The following is a 23837-nucleotide window of genomic DNA, read 5'->3' as shown; positions in this document are numbered from 1 at the left end:
AACTCACTAGATCTTGAGGTCAATCTATTATTGGCCTACCATATTCAAGATTACCCATGAACGTGTCCATTTTTAAATATTTTTCAAACCAATACCATTATAGAAAGAAACCCAACTATGCCTTTGTAACTAATTTTTGAGGTACACCCTTTTCCAAATGGGAGTTGGACTTTATTAGACCTATAAACCTGCCATCTTCTACTAGTCACATGTTCATCTTGACAACCATTGATTACTACACAAGGTGGAGTGAGGTAAAAATTTTTTAGAATTTCACTTCCCAAGTGGATACCAACTTTCTTAAAGAACATATCATCACCAAGTTTGAGATGCCCTTTTTTTGGTATGCAACAATAGATCCTTCTTTACATCAATTTTCCTCACCCAATAGGAATTGGATAATCAGGTGATGATAAAATTTTCATCTAACTACTAGCTACAAGGTAATGGAGTAGCTAATTTTACAAATAAAAATATGATAACTCTCATAAAATTGCTACTCATAGAGAACCCAAGGTATTGGAAAAAAAAATTGAAGTATGCCTTATGGATTGACAAAGTTAGAGTCAAGAATGCTTTAGGCACATCCTCCTATTTGTTGGTTTATGATTAAGAACTAAATTTTCCTCTGAATCTCAAGATGTCTATGTTGAAATTGTGATGACCCCTTTCTTGGAGACTATCAACAATCCAAGTTTAACAACTATTAAACACTTCATTAATTATAAATGGTAAAATATATTTTATATCATTTCAATGAGTTGATATGTTTAACCCAGATTGCTTACGTTCTTCTTGTACTATCTTGAAGAGAGCATGGATTTACTTGTCGTAGAGTGCTTGACACTAGAATTCCTCTAGTTTTACTCTGGCTCTCCCCACACAACACCACCTATCAAGTCTCAAAATTATATTGAAGAAACAAAGAATTGGTTAAATCATTTCAACCACTATATATATATATATATATATATATATATAAGATTCTTGTTATCATATATATTTTATGTTATATATCTTCCCATTATATGATCATTGCGCTTGAAATAATTCATCCAACAAATTTGGTATATCCCCATTCATTCATCATTCATATATATATATATATATATTATAACATATTTGATGTCAAATTACATGGGCCTTTTATCATGACGGTCGAGAGGTCTAAGGCTTACCTTACCTATGCCTTGATATTTAATTCAAGCCCATTGTTTGCTTCTAGGTGGAGTGACCTCTAGTCAATGTAGATGCAAACCCCTCTAATGGGAATAGTGGTTAATGAACAAATGGTTGCTTTAAATCCAATAGCCTATATGCTACTATACAAGTTAGACCTTTGTATGACTTGTAAATCTTTATAAACTTCCTTTTCAATGGAAATATAGATTCTGAAGTAATCTCCTTTCATGCCCATGTTTGTTAACTAGTCAACCTTTACTCTTTCCCCATAGTGATGGTATCAACTTTGATTAATCTGACACCACTACCAACTCATACTAAAATCTCTTGATGCCACAGTTAATGGTAAAAGATTTTGGTTTTTCTTTGTTTGATTTCTTATAACATTTAATAAAATTCAATTGTAATCCTTCCTACTTGATGTGACATTCGACATGATTATAAATATGTTGATGGACCTTATGAAAAGTTAAGTCCCATATGCTAACATGACCTTTCATATGTGGCATTTGAGGTGTAAGGTATTTTATTTTATTGATTATAGGCTATAGTATTTGACACTATTAGTTATATATGAATATTATTTATTTAATCAATTAATTGATTATATGTGTTATTATTTAACAATATTATATTTTATATAGATAATTGATACATGTTATTTATTAATTTAATCTAATACAATAATGATGAATATATTTTTAAGCAATAGAATTATGCTTAATTAAAATATAATCTTCATTTGGGCTCATGACAAGTCCTCCCTTCCTTAAATTGCTTGCACTCAAGCAATTTCTATTTTTCATATGAAATTTTATAATTTGAGATAAAAGAATTAGCTTTGATTAATTTTTTGATAAAAATTATCTTATAATGTCTCTTCATTATATTTTCTATTGTCATTATCATGTCTTTCTCTTTTTTTCAATTTCTCATCCATCTCTATGTTGAGCATTGTTTTTATGTTGGGAGTTCATTCTCTCTTGCCACATCTATGTTTAGTACTTCATTTCTCCTGGCATTTGTAGCACCATTTCCTCTCCTCTAATTCTCTTTGTTGAAAAGTGTATCCTCACCCCCAAGGTTCTTGGTATTTGAAACATAAGTTCTTTCTATTAAGCTCTTCCTTTTTAGAGCACAATTTTTGGTGCAATTCTTCTCTTTTGTGGAGATTATATCTTTCTTAGGACCATCTCTTCTATGAAATGTCTTAGTATGGATATTATTGTTTGATGAAGATTCTAAACTCAATGCTGCCTCAAACTCATCCTCAAGACTTCTAGGTTTTAGAGCACTGGCCAAACCTTTAAGGGGTTCCCTTAATCCATCCACAAATAGATAAGTGAGTCGATCCTCATCCATTTTTGTCACTTTTACTAATATTCTATCAAACTCATTAATGTAACTTTTAACTGTCCCATATTCTTAATATGTGTTAGTCTTTTGAAATCTTCTTGGGGATTTTTCGATCAAATCTTTTCATAAATTTTTGTGTGAATTCTTTATATGAAGTAATATTGTCATGATCTTGGGTGTTTTTTCCATAGTACCACCATTCTTGTGCTATGCTTGCTAGATGGACAATGGAAAAATTGAGTTCATCTTCTTCATTCATGGGGTTAAATTTTAGGTAAGTGTTTAATCTTTGTAACCAATCATATGCCATGATCTTTTCTGATCCATCAAAGTTCAAAACATCCACTCTATTGGCTTTATTCTTAATAGCCTTATTAATATGTGTCTTGCATATTTTATTCTCAAGTATCTTCACAAAATTCTCTAATTGATATCACTTCCCTAACATGAGGTTCTAGTTCAACATATGCTCTTTCTATGTCTTCAGTTCAATTCAAGGGTTGTTCTATCCCTTCTTCTTCTCTTAATGACTCTCCCCTAGGTAATAATATAGGTTGTGGTACCTCAGCCCTAGATGACATATTTTTATTTTCTAAGTGATTTGAGCTAGTATCTCTTATATGAGTAGGTTGTCATTTTAGATTATTACTAATCAAATTTCTTGTACTTTGCAATGCTTGGAGAAGTTCTTGGTTAGATCTTTCAATTTTATTAATCAATGTTTGGTTGTTTTGTTCCATTTAAGATTTCATCTCATTTGCTACATTTCCCATAGTGGTTCTTTTTGTCCTTCCTTCATGAGTTTCCATAGACCTCTATTCATAGGATGGCAAGATTATGTTCTGATACCACTTGTGATGACCCCTTTCTTGGAGACTATCAACAATCTAAGTTTAACAACTATTAAACACTTAATTTATTATAAATGGTAAAATATATCTTATATCATTTCAATGAGTTGATATGTTTAATGCAGATTTCTTATGCTCTTCTTATACCATCTCAAAGAGAGCATGGATTTACTTTTTGTAGAATACTTGACACTAGAATTTCACTAGTTTTACTCTGCTTCTCCCAAAACAACACCACCTATCAACTCTTGGAAGTATATTGAAGAAACAAGGAATTGGTTAAATCATTTCAATCTATATATAAGATTCTCATTATCCTTATATATTTTATATTATATATTTTCCCATTATATGATCATTGTGCTCAAAATAATTCATCCAAAAAATTTGGTATATATATTTTATATATATAACATATATTATCTGATGTCAAAATACATGGGCTTTTTATCATGTCAGCTGAAAGGTCTAAGGCTTACCTTACCTATGCCATGATATTCTATTTTGAAAGCATGTTGATTGCTTCTAGGTGGAGTGACCTCTAATCAAGGTAGGTTAAAAGCCCTCCAATGGGAATCATAGTTAATGAACAACCGGTTGCTTTATATCCAATAATCTATATGCTACTGGACAAGTCAAACCCTTGTATGACTTGTAAATCTTTATAAACTTCCTTTTTGATGGCAATATAGATTTTGAAGTAATCTCCTGTAGCACCCATGTTCATTATCTGGTCAACCTTTACTCATTCCCCATGGTGATGGTATCAACTTCAATTAATTTGACATCACTGCCAACTCGTGCTCAAGTCTCTTGATGCCCCAGTTAATGGTAAAAGATTTTGGTTTTTCCTTGTTTAATTTCTTATAGTATTTGATAAAATCTGATTGTAATCCTTCCTACCCAATGTGACACATGAAATTATTATAAATATGTTGATGAACTTTATGAAAATTCTTTTCCCATATGTTGACATAACCTTTCATATGTGGCATTTGAAGTGATAAGGATTATTTTATTTTATTGATTATAGGCTATAGTATTTGACACTATCAATTATAGATGAATATTATTTTTTAATCAATTAATTGATTATATGTATTTTTATTCAACAATAGTATATTTTATATGGATCATTGATACATGTTATTTATTAATTTAATCTAATATAACAATGATGAATATATTTTTAAGCAATAGTAATGGATTAAAAATAAACAAATAGAATTATGTTTGATTGAAATATAATCATCATTTGGGCTCATGATATAAATTCATGAGAGGATATGTTGAAAATGATGATAAGGTCCAAGTTAGATTGATGAAACTTTTGTAATTTTATGAGAAAAGAACAACTACATTGGAACATATGTCAAAAAATGAGGCAATTTGAAGAACTAGTTTGATAAAAGGGATACAATAAATTTCTTTAGGATCTTAGACATTGTCCTTGTGTGGGATAAGGCTAAGGATAAACTAGGAAGCCACACTTAATTCTAGTTCCTATGGGTCAACCCCTACCATATCACTAAAATTTCAAGGGATAATATTTTCAAGCTATGTACACTTGAAGGGTAATGGGTTCCTTTTCCAGTTAATGGTTGATTCTTCAAAAATTATTTAGAAGCCTAAGCTTTAAAAAATGATTTTTGACTCATTTCTTAAGTTGTGTGTTGTGTGTTTTTTTTTTTGAGTCAAGGAGTCAATGTGTATTAGGGTTTGATGTTGGTAAGTGAACCATCCTAAGCGACTTTGATTTTTGGAAAGAGTTATTTCTTTATGAAAGAAATTGAAAACTCTATTTCTTTTGACAACTAAATACTAGTGACAAATGTAGTTCATATAAGATTCTTTTCTTCTAACTCAGATTCTAAACCAGTAACTCTCAACACTTTACACATTAAATGAAATTGCTATCTAGGTTTCTTTCAACCCCAAAGGGTACTAGCTAAGGGCAATTCAAAAATATCTAGTTTGAGAAAAAGATTTTCACTTGGTCTTATCAAGATCACTTTTTAGTGTGTGAGTTTCCCAAAATTTCACTAAAGGAGGAATGCAAGAGGCATCAATTTGATAAAATTCTAATAGATAGAAAGAACACTAATATCATAAATTTACAATATAATTGTTGTCAAGAGACAAGAAAATAAAAATAAAATGATAAGTGGTTTCATGTAAAGGACTCCAACACTTCATATAAAAGGAAAGAAAGCATTCAAGTAAGATCAACACAGCATAACCATTGGCTCACTAAATAAAATAAAATTCAAAGAAGAATCAAGTGGAAACACATGAGGTTTGTGAAGTTGAAAAATAAATCATTGAAATGCATAAGTCAAGTAACTAATGTCTCATTAAAAGCTCTTTGAATGAATTCCCAAATTTGGTCATTTAATGATTGGAAGTTGGTTCATGGAGGATTTATGAAATTCCTATCATTTATTGACAAATTTCTTCTAAGTTGTTTTATATTCATGGTGGTTTGCACTTGGGGGAATCAAAAAATTAAAACATTGAGTGCACACTGGATATAAAAATTAATAGCCTAAGTTTTGAGTTTAAGTCTTTGAAAGGCCTCTTGTGAAGCTAGGAATCAAGTTCTAACTTGAGACAAGTTTTATAGATTGCTTGCTGATAAAGAAATACCTTTTTCATTTATTCATTTTGTCAGAGATATTTGTTATGGCTTCACAACACATATCTCATTTTTTACTTCAAAAATGGGGATCCATTTTTATCTTTTTAGTTATTAGAGTCCACTCCTTAGGATAGTGTATCTTCCAAGGTACCTAAAGGAGTGGGACTAATTTGACCAAGGTCTAGGATTCAAAAAAGTATGCACCATCCAAAACTAGAAGCTGGAAGGGAAAATTTTGATCGTTAAGGGGAAAGTGTGTGCTAGCTCGCACACTTGTGCACCTACATAGGGGGTGCAACTCCTATATGTCCCCATTTTCCACTAGGTACCAAGGTGCTCACTTGCACACCTTGCTAACTTGTGCACCTTGGTAAGGTGTGCACCCTGCAACATGCAAAAACTTTCATGTATAAATAGAGGTGGACCCCTTTGGGTCTGCTCATTATGATCACCAACCTCTCCAATTGTGTATCATTTCACCCTCTAAGGTTTGAAATATCTAAGCCTCTACACATTTAGAACCAATTTATAACACCTAGCATTCATGTGCACACCATGTGCACCTGTGTAAGTGCATAGGTGTGCAACATGCACACCTCCCCCCTATTTTATGGGTATATTTTGCACTAGCTTCATGGTATAAAATTGAGCACCTTATGCATTTACACAAGTGTGCACCTATGTAACATGCACAATTCCCCATTTCTAGCCTCATCCCCTTAGCTAGTTAGTGCACATTGGGAACCAGGTACACATGCACAAGTGCACACCTTGTAGGTTTTTCACCTAGTTAACCTAGTTAGTTTTTTTTTGCCAATTTCTTCAAGTTGTTAAGCATCTGTTGGATTCTAGGAAAAAATGTACTGATGCATTTCCTTTTGTATAGGTTATCATGGATTCATCATCTTCCATAATGAAAAAGATCACTCCTAAACTAGTAACTTTCAAGTTCCAAGGAGCACCCAAGAAGTTGAGATTCATAGACCTACACTTTGAAGTTAGAGATACAAAACATGGATATATTGATTAGAATGAATTCCTAATGTTGTACAACAAATCCCGTGAGAATTCATAAATGATCTCTACACTTATTCTAAGTGGGTTGGTGAATGTTGCATCACACCTAACATTGGTATGGTCTTCAAAATTGATCATGCTTTGGTGAAGAACTATATTCCTAATGAGAAGGTTTTGAAGAACACAACTAGAGAAATTATCTTAGATATTGGCTAGAAAATATAGAGAAAGTATTCCACCTTCCCTAGGATGATGAGTACAAAAAAATTACATATGAGAGTGCAAACTTATAGTATAGGGAAAATACAAAATAGGCCAAGGACATAGTACAAGAGAAGTACTTGATTACCATGACCCTGCATAATAGGCTAGGAAAAGTTGATATGACATGGGGATACATGATTATAGATATTGGTTATTGCATACATCTCCTAAAAAGAGTGATGGGACTTCATATGGTATGTCACCTTATGATTAGAACATAGTTCAAGAAGATGCAAAGGATGTTGGCACAAGCAGAAATGATAAAATACTAAAATATATTTTATGGTATTTTTGATGTTTTAGTATTTTGCATATTTGGAGGCCTTCGACACATTTCTAGGCTTCAAAAATGCCACAAAGGTGTAGTGCTATGGCTAAACCTTTGAGAATAGAATGCAAAACTTTGAAGAACTTTCCATAAAATTTGTTGGTTTGTAATTTTGAGCTATGAATAGCAACTTATGACTTCTACAAGTAGACATAATTTTTAATACAATTTTTCATAGTTTTAGTAGTTTTTAGAGTTTATTTTGTAACTAAAAGCTTATGGACTTTTCATTTTCATTTCCAATGGGTAGTGGTGACCCTTGGGATTTATCAAAAAATTGTATAAACTCTATTTTAAAATTTAATGGATTACTTTTTTTAGCTTGTAGAAATCTATTGTTACTTTTCTACTATTCTCATCTAATCACAATACCTTAGGTTCTACACTTGGTACCATAGTCTCAATTCTTAATTTGGATCACATGGAGAATTTAATGGTTCATTTTATAGAAATAATCAGAACTAGGCACCTTAAGATTGTTTAGGGTACCATCATTACTAGGTCATTAGATGAGAAACTCACTATGGTCCATAATGACCAATAATTCTATATGAGTTCTTATGTAGACTACTTGTTGGCATCCTAATAAGAAAATTATCCAAGGATGGTAAGGAGGGGAAACATACAAGACTATCATATGTAGCCTCACATTTTGTACCTACAATTGTACAAAAGAAGCTCCCAGACAAAAGACTTGAGTACAACATAGTAAATGATGCATTCATCTTCATGATAATCAAGATCATAGAAGGGGATTATGTGAAAAGGTTTCCAGTGGAAGTAGTGACAATAGTGATACATGTAGGAGTGAATTTCATCTAGTATAATGCATTTATGTACATCCAAGTGTTTGAGATTCTATTACACCAAAAAAGTTGCCACATGATCCATGAGATAAGATTTTGCTATTGGAGATTGTCTATCAAGTGGATTCTTTATATGATAGGGTGAGAAAGAAGCATAGAAAGACCTAGGTATGGCCTATCACCATCAGGCCTTACGAGGTTAAACAAAAGTAAGAAATCTCCACCTACGAGGTGGAATAAGAGAAGTACCCACTAGAGGACTACCCTATGGAAAGCCCTTATTTTGATAACATAGGGATGTTTTAGCATGTTGTTAGAAAATAGTTCATCCTAAATGCTGTTGTATATAATCGTTGGTTAAATTATGTGGATGACTAAAACATCTGGATAAGGGGTTATCACAAAATGGAGCTAAAACTAGCAAAAAAGGTGTTAAATCTACAAATATTACTTAAGGTTTTGAATAATGATAGTCCCAATATCCTAGATCCCACCTACAATAATGATAAGATCTTTGAGCATCCCATCATGAATTTCAAGATGATGTAGGAGGAGAATCCTAACATCCAATGCCAAGCTTAAAGGCATCAACAAGGTTAAAGAAAGGGAAATGGAACAAAGTCAATATCCCTACTTATAAGGAGAAGTCTCTAGTTAGGCCTGAGATGATTCATAGCCATTAGAAGGATGTAGTGTATATCTGCAGGGAAGAGAAGTCTAAAAGAAAGATGAAGCATGACCTAAGGAGCCTCCCATTTAATCAAAACCTTCTCATTTAGTCCTTAAGAAGAGTAGGAAAGAGATAGTGGAAATTGGAGAAAAGAGAAGGAAATTGAAGAAAAGAAGCACTCCCTCACCAAATATCCCTTAAACCATTATGGAGGCTATTGAAGAAGAAGAAGAAGAGGATGAGATTGAAAATGTCCCTCTAAATAGGAGAACATGTTTATCCTGGGCCACTTAAGAGGAGAGAAGGAGAAGGTCAATACAAACACCCTAGCAACTCAAGAAAAACTGATCTAGATTGAGGAATCTATTGATTAGGAGTAGGAAGGATGGAGAGAGTCCACACTAGAGGAGGGGTTAGATTAGTATGATCTTTCTAATTTTAACTTCATGCCTATGGGGACCAATTTGGAGGAAGGAAAAATAAGAGATACAATATGCTAGGAGCTATTGGGTGATGATTGGAATACACTACCTCCACTCCCACATGGTCTAGTAAGGATACCTCTGCCATCTCTAAAAGATCTGTAAACATCTCCTTCACCACTATCGGAATAAGATGCCATACCCTTGCCTCCTTCAATTTTAGAATAATAAAGGAAGATGGTAGTGTCTAAGGTGTATATAGTTTATCATACAAAGGAATCTCCCAAGGAAGGAAAAGTGGTTACAATAATCAAAAATGATCCTCTTGTAGTATAATCACTCTCCTCCCCTCCTTGAACCATATTGACCAACCTAGTGGAGGAATGACTAAGAGTAGAGGAGACCCTAGAGAGGAAAAACAAAGAAAAAGGACCAGCATCTATGAAACATTTACCATCTAGTCAATATATGTCTCTAATGGGTATTATTCTAGCATGGCTAAAATGGGAAGTAAAAACATGACTAAGGAGGTACATAAAAACTAAGGAGGAGGGGATGGCAATTTTGATAGAGGCAATGAAGCTAACAATATCCTTTAGAGAGGATCTAAACAAGTTGGATTTCATCATGAAGAATAAGCAACACTATTTGGTGGCACATACAGTCATTCCTCCTTCTCATGTAGATCAAGAAACTATCTCTCCTTGGGATTATCAAATGCAAGAGGTAATTTTGGGGAAAGCCACCAAGTACACAACCAAATTTTTGACAACCATAGGTCTTAAGAAAGTGTTTCATCATTTAGACCAAGGTGGAGAGTAAATAAAAATGTTGAGGTAGAATGATATTTTGTGGGGATTCATAAAAGAAGTAATGGGTCCCATTGACCTAGCTCACCCTAAGATTTCTCTTGTAGTTTCCCTTGAGAAATGAGCTCTAGCCCTTGTAATAGATGACTCATTTTTGGACATGTGCAAGAGATGAAATCTCTTTTTTGAAGAAAAATGAGTATAAATTATGGAGGTAAATATGTATCTATTGCATAGTATATAGAAGAATGCAGAGAAGCCAGTGATAATGATTAATCAGGATTTTGGTTTAATGGACAAAGTCTCCACTTGGCCTAGTGATTTAGAGGCATTGTGGATAAAAAAAAAAGGTGAAGGTTCAAATTTTTGTTAGGTGTTTATACCCATGAAGAACTAGACAAGATTGATGATTGGATTGAGAAGATATAGGCCAAAATTAATTTCATGTTATCTTTAGATAAAGCTATATAGGATATGCAAAGTAGGACTTAGACCCATTTTTTGAAAGTAGATAAATATTATAGTGTAGATAGTATAAATATTTTTTATGAAAAATCCATTACATAGTTATTCTCAATAGAAATAGTTGAATTTTTTTTTTTGAGAATATTTTGAAGTTGAGGAGACACTGAAAGAGCTAGATTCCAAATTGGATGATTTGTAGTAGTGTGACAGGAGGTTTGCAATTTTCATAGATAAGTATCAAGATTTAGATTTTCTAACTCATTAGGAGATCATTTTATCCAAAATTCAAAGTGGCCCATCTAGACATCATTTTGGTTGAAGAGCAACAAGACCCAGATGTTGGAAACTAAGATTTTGGACTTAGGGAAATCCTACCAATTTTGATCCTACAACTTCTGAAGGTGCATAGGTGTACAAGTGTGCAAGTCTACATTTTGAAGTTTTTGTGGAGGAATAGATTTTGTTTCCAAAGGTGCATAGTTTTGTAATAACCCAAGGTGGGTAGGTGTGATAATTTCTTAACACTTCCAATTGTGCTAATAATTAATTGCTAGCTTCAATTTTTGGACATTTTGATGCACTAAAAGTGAATTTTTGTGAGTTTGATGATAGGTTAACTGGTAAGAAAACATATTGAAGGTCAAGTTATCTTTTTTAAAAGTCCCAAAATCTTGAGTTTCATCTAAAGTCTTATTTCTTCTTATCTCCTTCTTCTATGTTAGTTTAAAGTGACTATAAAGGCTTGTGCACAATTTAAATAATAAGAATAAGAGTTTAGGCCTACTTTTCACCTAGTTAGGAGTTTGTTTGTATTTGTACATAATTTTCATAAAATTAACATTTTTAGCATGATATTTACAAGAAAAAAGATTTGGATCCAAAAATAGCATGAAGGAGAGGGTTTCATATAAACACAAAGAGGTAATATGTATTCAAGGCTAGTATTTTGATTTAATAAAGCTATGCTATTGGTGTTCTCATTCTATGGGTAGTGTTTCTTTCTAGAATGTGCATTTCCTTTATGGATTATATGTTCATGACTAGAAATGGATCCAGTAGTCCTATTGTCTTTTGATGCTCATCTGATTATTTATTTTCTAATATTTTTCATATATAGTATCATAATTCCTTTGTTGTGAAAAATTGGAGAAAGGATCATGGTCTCTTTGCATAGTGATTTGTCTCATGTGTACATTCTTTCTATGGCTACATGATTTGGTGAATCATGAAATGTCACTCAATTTTCATTAGTTCCTTCAATGAGTGCATCAGTTGAGCTAAGGGCATGTTGCTACATTAGTTGAGCTAAGAGCATGTTGCTCCTAGTTTTATTGGTTTCCTTCTTGATCCTTTTGAAAATTTAATTCATAGACACATTGTTACTATGACTTATGTCCATTTAGGGATTTGATTTCTAGAAATTTACTTGAATTTCCTATTACCCTATCTTTGTAACTTTCTTTTCAAAAACTTTATTAAAATAGGAATTCATATAATTGCATTGTTAAAATTTTTCATTCATCGTAAAATCTAAAAATACAAAGAAAAAATTTAGTTTGTGGTCATATTTTTTCAAGCTCTACAAACTTTACAGATACTAGAAAAAACCTTCTTGTGAACATAAATATTTATCTTTAATTAAACTACATAGTAGATTAAAAAACAACCATTTAGAACCTTGGAGTTGATTATTTGATCAACTTTTTAATAGAGATATTTGTAGCAATTTTTTCCATTTTCATCATGCAAAATGACTTCTCAACAATAACCCTTATGATACATTAGGTTCACTTAGGACCCATTAGCATGTTGTACAATAGTTAATGTGTTCTAAGCAATTCTAAAGGGTCCTATCATGTTCCAATGATACCTAATGTGTCATAGTGAGTCTTAATTTTTTTAATGGGCCCTATTATATCCCAAAAGGTATTAAGGGATTCTAGGAGCACTAAGGACCAATTAGGATCCCATAATGACCCCCTAAGACACTTATTACACAGTACCCATTATGTATCATAGAGGCCTTGAGAAAGAAAAACCCACAGATCTTGTAGAATACTTGCTTGCAATAACCTACCACAAAGAAGAAAAGACAAGAGAAGGAAAGAGTTTAGATCTATAAATATGCAAGAATATATTTATCAGAAAAAAAGAATAAGTAGAAAATACAAGAGATCAATCCTTATAGAAGGATATTGTAAAACCTAAAAGGGAAACCTAAGAGGTAAAAGGCATTTAATAATTAATATTAATTATAAAATGGCTAATGAAAGTGGATAAAGGGAAATATTAAGATGAGAGTAAAGATAATTTAATCAATGTAATTAAATTAATTCTTTACTATAATACCTTCCCTTAAGATGAGAAATAATGAAGCTATAAATAATGCTAAAAGCATAAATCGATCCCAACAACATGTTTTTATGAGATGCTCATCACAACCAAATATCTATAAAATGATGATATAGAGAAAACAACATGGGAAAAACCTTGCTAAAACAATAAATAGAAGGAATGAAGGACTCATCAGTAAGACCACCCAAGGAAAAATTCCTTCACCCCAAGCATAAAACACATTTTAAGATATCATAGGGATGCAAAAAGTTTAGTGAATATGTGAAAAACCTTCTATTTATTGGGAATATACTCCAAGATAAGAAATATATCTTGAATCAAATTCTTGATGAAGTGCATATGAAGCTCAATGTGCTTGGCTCACTGATGTGTAATTAGGTTGCAAGAAATTTGTATAGCACTCTAATTGTCATGCCAAAGAAAGGTGGAACTATCAGGAGGAAAACAAAAATCTATCATCAACTTTTGAAGCCATAAATGCTCCTAAATAGTTTTCATAGCTTCCCTATACTTTTCCACTATAGATGATAATACACAAACATGTTTCTTCTTGAAAGACCATGTGATAGGACCATAACCAAGATATAAAACAAATCCAGAAGTAGACCTTCAATCATCAATATCACCAACCTAATATGAGTATGTATAACTAATAATGTGAGGATCCCCTAATGTATAATGGATGTCATAACATGGGTTACCCCAAATGTACCTTAAGATAAGTTTGGCAGCTTTCTAATGACTCTCATGAGGATCATGTGAGAATATAGAGACAAGTACAACTAAAAAGGTAAGATCAAGACATGTTTGTGTCAAGTACAAAAAAATACCCACAAGTTATCTATATAAAGTGGAATCCATGATATAAGTAAAGCAAGTGGTAGATAGAAAAAATCCAAATGAAAAGGTGTGGGAGAACTTGAAATCAAGCATGTTGAATCTTTTAATCATATCAAGAGAATACTTATGCTAGAGTATGGCTATCCCATCTAAAGATTGAAAACCTATAGGCCCAAAAAATAGTGTATAAGTCCAAGGTCTATCATCTCAAAATCATCTCTCAAATCATGTTGAACACTTTGAATCATAGAGGATGAACTACTTGTAATAATGGACATATAGCACAAGTATCAATAGATCAACTTAATGATGTTAAATGTATACTGTAGGATCAAAATGATAGTGTGTAAACTTAAATGAAATACAAAAGGGATCCATCTTCTCATACTAAGCCTAAGGGGCTTATTTAAGACTATATAAAGCCCTCCTAAGTTTGTACACCATTAAATATTACTACATAAAACCCTTAGGATACTCCATATATATCTCCTCATGTAAGTCTCCATGCAAAAAGGCACTCTTCACATCCTTTTAAAATATTTTCTATCCCTAAGAAGCTCCAAGAGAGAGAACAAAGTGAATAGAATTAACCTTTATGATAGGAGAAAAGGTCTTGGAGTAATCAATATCCTCCTATAAAAATCCCTTCACAACAAGATGTGCCTTGTGCTAATCAATAGAATAATTTTAAACATACTTGATGTGGTATACACACAAGAGTGTTCCTCATCCATGGCCTTATCCCAATCAAAATGTCCTATTTCTTGTGAAAAACTCTTTGGTTCATCTAAAATGAAATGAACCAATAGCCCAATACTACATGCCTTAGCATGAGTGTGATAAGAATTTGAAGAATCTCTTTCCATAGGTCTAACTACATCGACACTATCTTGAGCTCACTTGAGCACTCTTTTAACATCTAGTCTAGGTGGGGAAGGTTGATCATCATCAACATATTCCTTAGAGGGTAGATAATCCTATAGAGGAGAAGAGGAACTAATAGGTAGTAAGGGAGAATCTAGTGATGGAGGCTTCATCTAAGGGTAGCACTCATACAACTAGACATCTTTTTGAAACAAGATCTATTTAGAATCAAGATAAAATGAACTATACACCTCCACAACCTCATAGTAGGTAAATAATATATGTAGTTTTCTCTTCCTATCCATGGATTTCCAATTAGCATCTACAGTAAATGCCCAAGCCTCACTACCAAAATTATGGAATATTGAAACATTAGGCTTGGCATGAGTCCAAGCCTCCTCAAGAGTCAAATATCAACATACCTTATGATGCATCCTATTCTGAATATATGTATCACACTTGATAGCCTTAGCCCAAAATGAAGAACTCAAACCTCAAAATTGTGGCATACAATTATCCATCTCCTGTAATGTTATGTTTTTTCTCTTAGTAACCTCATTCTACTAAGGGTTATGAGAAACTATGAATTGATGTTGTAAACCATGCTTAGTGCAAAAATATATGAAAGAGTAATTCACATATTCCTTTCCATTTTTAATGTGTATAAGCCTAATAGAAAGACCAAACTAGTTCTCCACATATGTCTTAAATATTTGAAATGAATCAATTAAATTAGACAAATTGAACTTAAATAAGTACACCCATTTGTGTCTAGAGAAGTCATATATAAAGGTAAGAACATAATGGGCACCAAAAAAAGATGGAGTGGGAAATGACATTAGATTCTTGTGTATCAAATCCAAAAGTTCCTTATCATGTATGTATATACCTATTAGAAAGGAATCTCTATGATTTTTTCCATGTGCACAACCTTGACAAACACAGTTAGTATAAAGATCTAAGGTAGCCCAATCACTAGCTCCTTTGTACTCATATGTTGTAGATATCTATAGTTGATATGGAAAAATGATCATGCTAAAGTTTTATCACTATGTCTACATTAGAAACATGGGAAACACATGTAGAATCAAAGCTCTTGAAGCCATCAAACTAATATAAGTGAGACTATAAATCAAAACTCCTAGTAGAAACAATCAAGTCAAGATCATGGAGGTCTTGAATAACTACATCTTGTGGTGAGAAATAAACTACCTTACCATAGACATAATGCCAAATATGATAGATATACAAGAGGTTTTCATAAATTGATGGAACTAATAGAACATCCTATAGAGAACCACCCTCTAAATAAATTGTGCCAGAACCTTAAACTAAAAGTTGTGTAGAGTCACCAACTACAATCTATGTAGTAACACTCCAAGAAAGTAATGTAACCAAATCAGGTGGCTATGTTATATGGTACAAAGCAAATCAATCACTGATCCAATTAGTAGGAGAAGACAAAGATCATATAGAAAGATCATGTTCTTTTCTTAAAGGAGGAGGTGGTGGCTATAGAGAATCAATAGAGAATCAATACTATGTTGTGGCATGGCCTCCTATAAAGCCTAAAAACATTTGAACACCTGGAAACTAGATGTGATTCATTGCCACAAAAACTATAAGGAATACCTATAAAATTATTATTCTTGGAGGAAGACTCACTAGACTTAGAAGGTTTACCCTTTAGATTAGATTTTTGTGTATCTAATCTAGGAGATGGCTTGGAGGAACTCTCACTGCCAATTGAATCTATTTTGGGATTTAGTTTCTACTTTGGCTTCCTTATAGTTGTATGAGAAACAATTTCCTAGTTCTTTGATCATAATAGAGATTCCAATTATGTAATATTATCCTTCTCTCTAGTCATTGATAATAAACTAGGTCAAATGTAGGCATGGTAAATTTGGGACCCCAAGCATCCAAAGTGGGATGTAATATAGATGAGAAAATCTGAAAGTTTTCTTGAAGCCTGGAAAAAATTAGATAGATGTTATCCTTATCAGTCTTGAATTTGTCACAACCATGTAAAAAATATCTTTGTTGTTTAAAATCATAACTAAGTCTTCAATGGAGGGAAAATAATTAGGTACAAGTGATGTAAGCTCTATCTCAATCTAAAGTTCCTTAAGCTCATTGATGACACACAAAAAGTCCTTGAACTTGGTCCACATTTCTCAAGGAGCATTTAACCCATCAAGATGAAATGGTAATGTATCTAAAATGCATAAATAAATCAAACCCATGTGTTGGAAATACAAATGGGAAATGTACACTTCTAAGAGGGGGGAGGGTGAATCAAAAATACTAATCTCTAACCAATAAAACCTTTATATTTAAGAAAATTCATGCATAAACATATTGAAATAACATGTAAAGTAAATGCATCCATATAAGCACTTGACACTAGATATGATTACATAGAAACCCTCCAATGAGAAGGTAAAACTAGGGTGGGGATGATAGCCACAATTCTTCACTACTACAGCTGTAATGTCCCTTTACTGATTTTTTATGATATTTCCAGCCTCAAATCAGAACTTTAAAATCAAACAACCAATATTACAAAGATCTGCCAATTTCCCAATAAAACCCAAATCGGGTATGTCCAAATTAGTGCCAAAAACTTTACAACTTCACAAATTATTAATAAATTTGAAAATGGAAATTTTTACAGAAATTTTAGCAGCATAATAGCCTAAAAAATGAAATTTCCAACTTTGTATAGCCTTTACACAACAGCTCACAAATGTAGGGCAAAACTATGCTCAATCGGGCTCCCGAAATTAACACAAAAAATGCCTGGAAACACCACAAAACACTCATAAACTATCTCAAAAGTTTAATCATGACCCAATACATATATTCAGCCCTATTTTAACATCATAAAGTATGAAATACAGCAGCAAACCAAACTGATATGAAGCACTCAACTGAAAACCCAAACTCAAACCAAAAACAACCCCGAAAACACCCAAATCGGCACTATTCAGCACAAAGGAAAACTCTGTATGAGCATGCACATGGAATGGCTTCAAAATCCCATCCTTAGCCTTCTTGGAAACCTAAAAACTCCCGTTCTTGGGTCTCCTTCTCCACAGGTTTGGCAGCCTCTGAAGAACAACAAAAAAATTAGCAAGAATCAAGATGTAGAATGAGCCCAAAATGCCTCCAAACCCCTTTTAAAGAGGGCATAACCCTAACTCACGTCCAAGAGGGGTTAATAAAATATAATTTAATAATAATTTTTATTTATTAGTCCATTTTTTTCCAAAGATTAGCCCCTTTTTCCAAAATTTCACCTTTTTGGAGCCTGCCTACCTTAACAAAGTTTTTTTTTTTTTTTTAAATTATTTGAATAGGGGACATGACAAGTCCTCCCCTCCCAAATATTGCTTGTCCTCAAGAAATGAAGGTTGGAATTCTCAAGAATATGTGCTCCTTCCCAAGTTGCATCCTCTAGTGGTAATCCTTTCCATTTGACCAAATGCTCTATGATGCTCCTATTTCTCAACCTTTTCTCTCTTGTATCCAAAATCTCTTCTGGTATCAAAACTAATTTCCCTTCATCATCAAGAGGTGGTAATTCTGTAGATACTATGGTTTGCTGGCCTAGAACCTTCTTTAAGCAAGATACATGAAAAATATTATGTATTTTGCTGTTTGGTGGGAGCTCCAATTCATAAGCTACCTCTCCTACCTTCTTGATGATTTTATAAGGCCCATAGAACCTTGGCTTGAGTTTCTCTGTCCCACTTCTCTTCAAGGTGCTTTGCTTATATGGCTGCAACCTAACAAATACCAAATCTCCCACCTCAAAAGATCTTTCAATCCTTTTCCTGTCAGCATATATCTTTTGTTGGTTTTGTGCGTGTTGTAGATTATCCTTGAGGGACCTTATTATGTCTTGGCTTTGCTTGATGAAATCACTTGCTACGGGTACTCTGCTATCGAAAAGTATTAGATCAACAAAGAAAAGGGCATCATAACCATAAAGAGCATGAAAAGGAGGCATACCAATAGACATGTGATGAGATGTATTGTAACAATACTCCCCTAGGTGTAACCATTTCACCCAAGCATGTTGTTGATTTGAAACATAGTTCCTCAAATATCCTTCTATCCATTTATTAACTATCTCTGTTTGTCCATCTGTTTGAGGGTGATAGCTAGTACTGGGAGTGAGTTCAGTTCCTACCAAATGAAAGATCTCCTTGCAAAAAGAGCTGAGGAATCTACTGTCCCGGTCACTAACAATGTTTCTAGGCAAACCATGTAATCTAAAAATTTCCTTGAAGAACAATTCGGCCACTTGTGATGCCTTGAAATCAGATGTGATAGGAAAGAAATGTGCATACTTAGTTAGTCTATCTACCACCACATATATGCAATCCTTACCTTGAACCTTGGGCAACCCAGTGATGAAATCCATGGAAATACTTTCCCATTTTTGTTCGAGAATAGGAAGTGGCTGCAACAACCCTGCAGGAAAATTTTGCTCACTGTTGCTTTGTTGGCATACCATACATTCCTTAATGTGTTTAAGGACATCTTCCTTCATAACCTTTCATGAAAACCGCTCTCGAATTTTCTTGTATGTCTTGAAGTATCCCTGGTGACCAGCCAAAGGTGTGTCATGAAAGGCCCTCAATATCCTCTCCTTAGTTTTTGACCCTGGCACTAAGAAGATTCTGTACTTGTAATAAATCAATTCATCAACAACCTTGTACCTATTATTATCCACTAACTTATCCAAAATCTTGGTGGCAAATGAATCTTTAGCATACTCTAAAATTATGTAGACTTTCCAATTAGCAGAGATAGATGATAAGGAACACAAAGTGGGCTTTCTTGAGAGAGCATCAGCAACCACATTATTCTTTCCTTTCATGTATTCAATATCAAAATCATAAGCTTACAATTTGCTTACCCATTTTTGTTGACGATCATTCAAATCCCTTTGGTTCAAGAAGATCCTGAGGCTATTATGGTCTGTCTTTACAATGAATCTCCCACATACCAAATATTGTCTAAACTTATGAAGTGCATGCATGATTGCCAACATTTCCTTATCATAGATGGAGTAGCCTTTCTCTGATTGATTTAATTTTTGACTCTCAAATGCTATTGGATGTCCCCTTTGAGTTAGGACAGCCCCTATACCTTCTCCCAAAGCATCACATTCAACAACAAAAGGTAAAGAGAAATCTGGAATTGCAAGCACAGGGCATGAACTCATTACCTCCTTAAGCTTATCAAATGTTTTTTGTGCCTCTTCTGTCCAAAAAAAAGCTCCTTTCTTTGTCAAACCAGTCAAGGGGGCAGCAAGCTAAGAAAATCCCTTGGTAAATCTCCTATAGTAGCTACACAACCCAAAGAAACCTCTCAATTGTGTAAGATTAGTGGGTGGAGGCCAATCCAAAATTGCCTGGATTTTTTGTTGATCAACTTGTACTCCTTTAGAGCTTATAATATGTCCCAAATATAGGATCTTTTTCAAACCAAACTCACATTTAGATAGCTTAGCATAGAATGATTGCTGCTCCAAGATTCCCAAAACAGTGTCTATGTGCTTTAGATGCTCTTCCCATGTTTTACTGTATATCAAGATATCATCAAAAAATACCAAAACAAATTTTCGAAGATGCTGACTGAATACCTTATTCATACAAGATTGGAATGTTGCAGGTGCATTAGTGAGTCCAAATGGCATAACAAGAAATTCAAAGTGCCCATAGTGACATCTGAAAGCAGTCTTTTCCACATCTTCACTCCTCATTCGGATTTGATGGTAGCCTGATCTTAAGTCAATTTTTGAGAAGTATACAGCACCATGTAACTCATCAATGAGTTCATCTATGTGTGGTATGGGATACCTATTTTTTATGGTCTTCTTGTTTAGAGCCCTGTAGTCTATACACATTCTCATTGTACCATCCTTTTTCTTGACAAGTACCACAGATGATGCAAATGGACTAGAGCTAGGCCTTATGAATCCCATGTCCAGGATTTCTTTAATAGTTTTTTCAATTTATTCCTTATAACCTCTTGGATGGCGGTATGGGGTTGTTATAATTGGTTTGGCACCCTGTTCTAACTCTATAACATGCTCAAAACCTCTATCTGGTGGTAATCCTGGAGGCAAATCATTGAAAACTATACTATGCTTATCAAGAATATTTTGAATTTCAAAATGGAAATTACCTTGATTCTTTGGAGAGCTTGTTGGTTGGATTATGACTCCTACTACCCATGTTACTTGTCCTCTTCGAAAAGTCCTCTCCATCCTCTTTGCAGAGACCGCCTTAGGTGCTCCATTCGATAACCCTCTCAATATGACTTCTTTCCCATTGGAATGAAATTTAAACTCCATAGTTTGATGGTTCATGTAATAGCCTCCGATAGAGTGCAACCATTGAACACCCAATACAAGATCTGTCTCCCCAATACCAACCACATAGAAGTCATCACATAACTCATAATCTCCTAAGGTCATCTTGAGTTGTTTCACCACCCGTGTGCAAGGCATAGTGAATCCATCAGCTACAATAACATTGAATCCCTCAAAATCTTCTGCTTTAAGCCCTCTTTTCATGACAAATCCCTCATCAATAAAATTGTGAGTTGCCCCACTATCAAGAAGAACAGTCAACCTTTTCCCTGGTAGTACCCCTCGAATTCGGAAGGGATGGTATCTTGGGACTCCTAATAATGCTGCTAAAGTGCCATCCTTTCTGATTTCTTTTACTTTCTCTTCTTCTACCTCCTCCTTAGTATCATGAAATTCCTCATGCTCATCTGAATCAGATTCTGAAGCAACTTCAATATAGTGCACTTGGCCTTTCCCCAAACATCTGTGTCCTGGAACCCATGGTTCTCTACAAGTAAAACAAAGCTTTTTCCTTCGTAATTCACTCCTAGTCTCTTCATCTACCTTCTTTTTTGCCACATTTGTCACATCTTTTGGTGGTAGTGTTGGGAAAGTCTTTTTTTGAAAATTTCCCTTATGTTGCCAAAGATTTGGGGGTTTTTGATTAGTGATTGATTTCATAGGCACACAAGTTTCAAGTTGCAAGCTTCTTTTGATAGCTTCCTGTAAGGTTGAGGGTGAGAAAGCCTTAACCAAACCCTTAACAGAATCTTCTAAACCATCAAGAAAAAGATAAACGATCCTCTTTTCACTCATATCAGGTACCATAATAGCCACTTTTTGAAATTCTTCTATATACTCATTAACTGATTTGGTTTGCTTCAACTTTGACAATTCTTTAAAGTACTCTTCATCATCCTTGAGGTCAAATCTATTTGTCACCCTTTGACTAAAATCTTCAAATGTAGTTACCTCATTGTGACCTTGAGTAGTCATTCCATGATACCACCAATCATAGGCTGCATCTTCCAAGTGTAGACTTGCAAATTGAATAGCATCACTCTCTTTCATGGGGTTAAGTGTGAAGAAAGTTTGTAATTTTTGTAGCCATGCTCTAGCTGAAATTTTATTTGTTCCATCAAAAGTAGGTGCTGTAAACTTGCTTATTTTATTTTTGAGCTCTCTTCCACTTGTGTCATGCTCCCTCCTATTCTCTTTCTTGGGCATCAAAGCGTTCATCATATCCACATATTCTCTAAAAGGAACTAAACTATGAAAGTCATCATCTAAGCCATTGTAAGTAGCTCTTAATGTAATCAAATTACCTGTAACCTCTTCCACTGGATTAATGGCTAGATTTGGTACTGGTGGCTCATCTGCAGGCAAGAAAATAGATTTGGTTGAGTTAGATGGTGTGGATCTCCCATTTCTTGGCTCCTCTGAAGTGCTCCCTTTCTCATTAATAGATGCAATTTCTTGCAATTTTTCTGTCAATATTCGCAAAGCCTCTCTAGTTTCCGCCAAACCATCCACTGTTTGCTTTTGAGTATTTTGGATGTCTTGGAAGAATTTCTTTGCCATCTCATCTGGATCAGCCATACTTTTTTCTTCCTTGGATTTTGTACTTTTGCTTTCAACTGGGGGTTTGATCAAAATTTCTTTATTCTTTTCTTGCTGCAAATATCTTTTTTCTCTTTCACTTAGTTGCATACAATCATAAAATATGACATGCAAGATTTGGGTAGTTATCAAAACTTGACATGCAAGATCTGGGTAGTTGTTAAAACTGACATGCAACTTCTACAAACCCTTAGGCTGGCAAGATCACGGCTCTGATACCACTGTAATGCCCCTTTACTGATTTTTTATGATATTTCCAGCCTCAAATCAGAACTTTAAAATCAAACAACCATTATTACAAAGATCTGCCAATTTCCCAATAAAACCCAAATCGGGTATGTCCAAATTAGTGCCAAAAACTTCACAACTTCACAAATTATTAATAAATCTGAAAATGGACATTTTTACAAAAATTTCAGCAGCATAAAAGCCTACAAAATGACATTTCCAAATTTTTATAGCCTTTACACAACAGCTCACAAATGTAGGGCAAAACTATGCTCAATCGGGCTCTCGAAATTAACACAAAAAATGCCCGGAAACACCACAAAACACTCATAAACTATCTCAGAAGTTTAATCATGACCCAATACATATATTCAGCCCTATTTTAACATCATAAAGTCTGAAATACAGCAGCAAACCAAACTGATATGAAGCACTCAATTGAAAACCCAAACTCAAACCAAAAACAACCCCGAAAACACCCAAATCGGCACTATTCAGCACAAAGGCAAACTCTGTATGAGAATGCACATAGAATGGCTTCAAACTCCCATCCTTAGCCTTCCTAGAAACCTGCAAACTCCCATTCTTGGGTCTCCTTCTCCACAGGTTTGGCAGCCTCTGAAGAACAACAAGAAAATTAGCAAGAATCAAGATGTAGAATGAGCCCAAAATGCCTCCAAACCCCTTTTAAAGAGGGCATAACCCTAACTCACATACAAGAGGGGTTAATAAAATATAATTTAATAATAATT

The sequence above is a fragment of the Cupressus sempervirens genome, chromosome 9, assembly GCF_028749045.1.
Source record: "Cupressus sempervirens isolate cs-2001-9-10 chromosome 9, ASM2874904v1, whole genome shotgun sequence".
Taxonomy (NCBI): Eukaryota; Viridiplantae; Streptophyta; class Pinopsida; order Cupressales; family Cupressaceae; genus Cupressus; species Cupressus sempervirens.
This window is presented reverse-complemented; position numbering follows the sequence as displayed.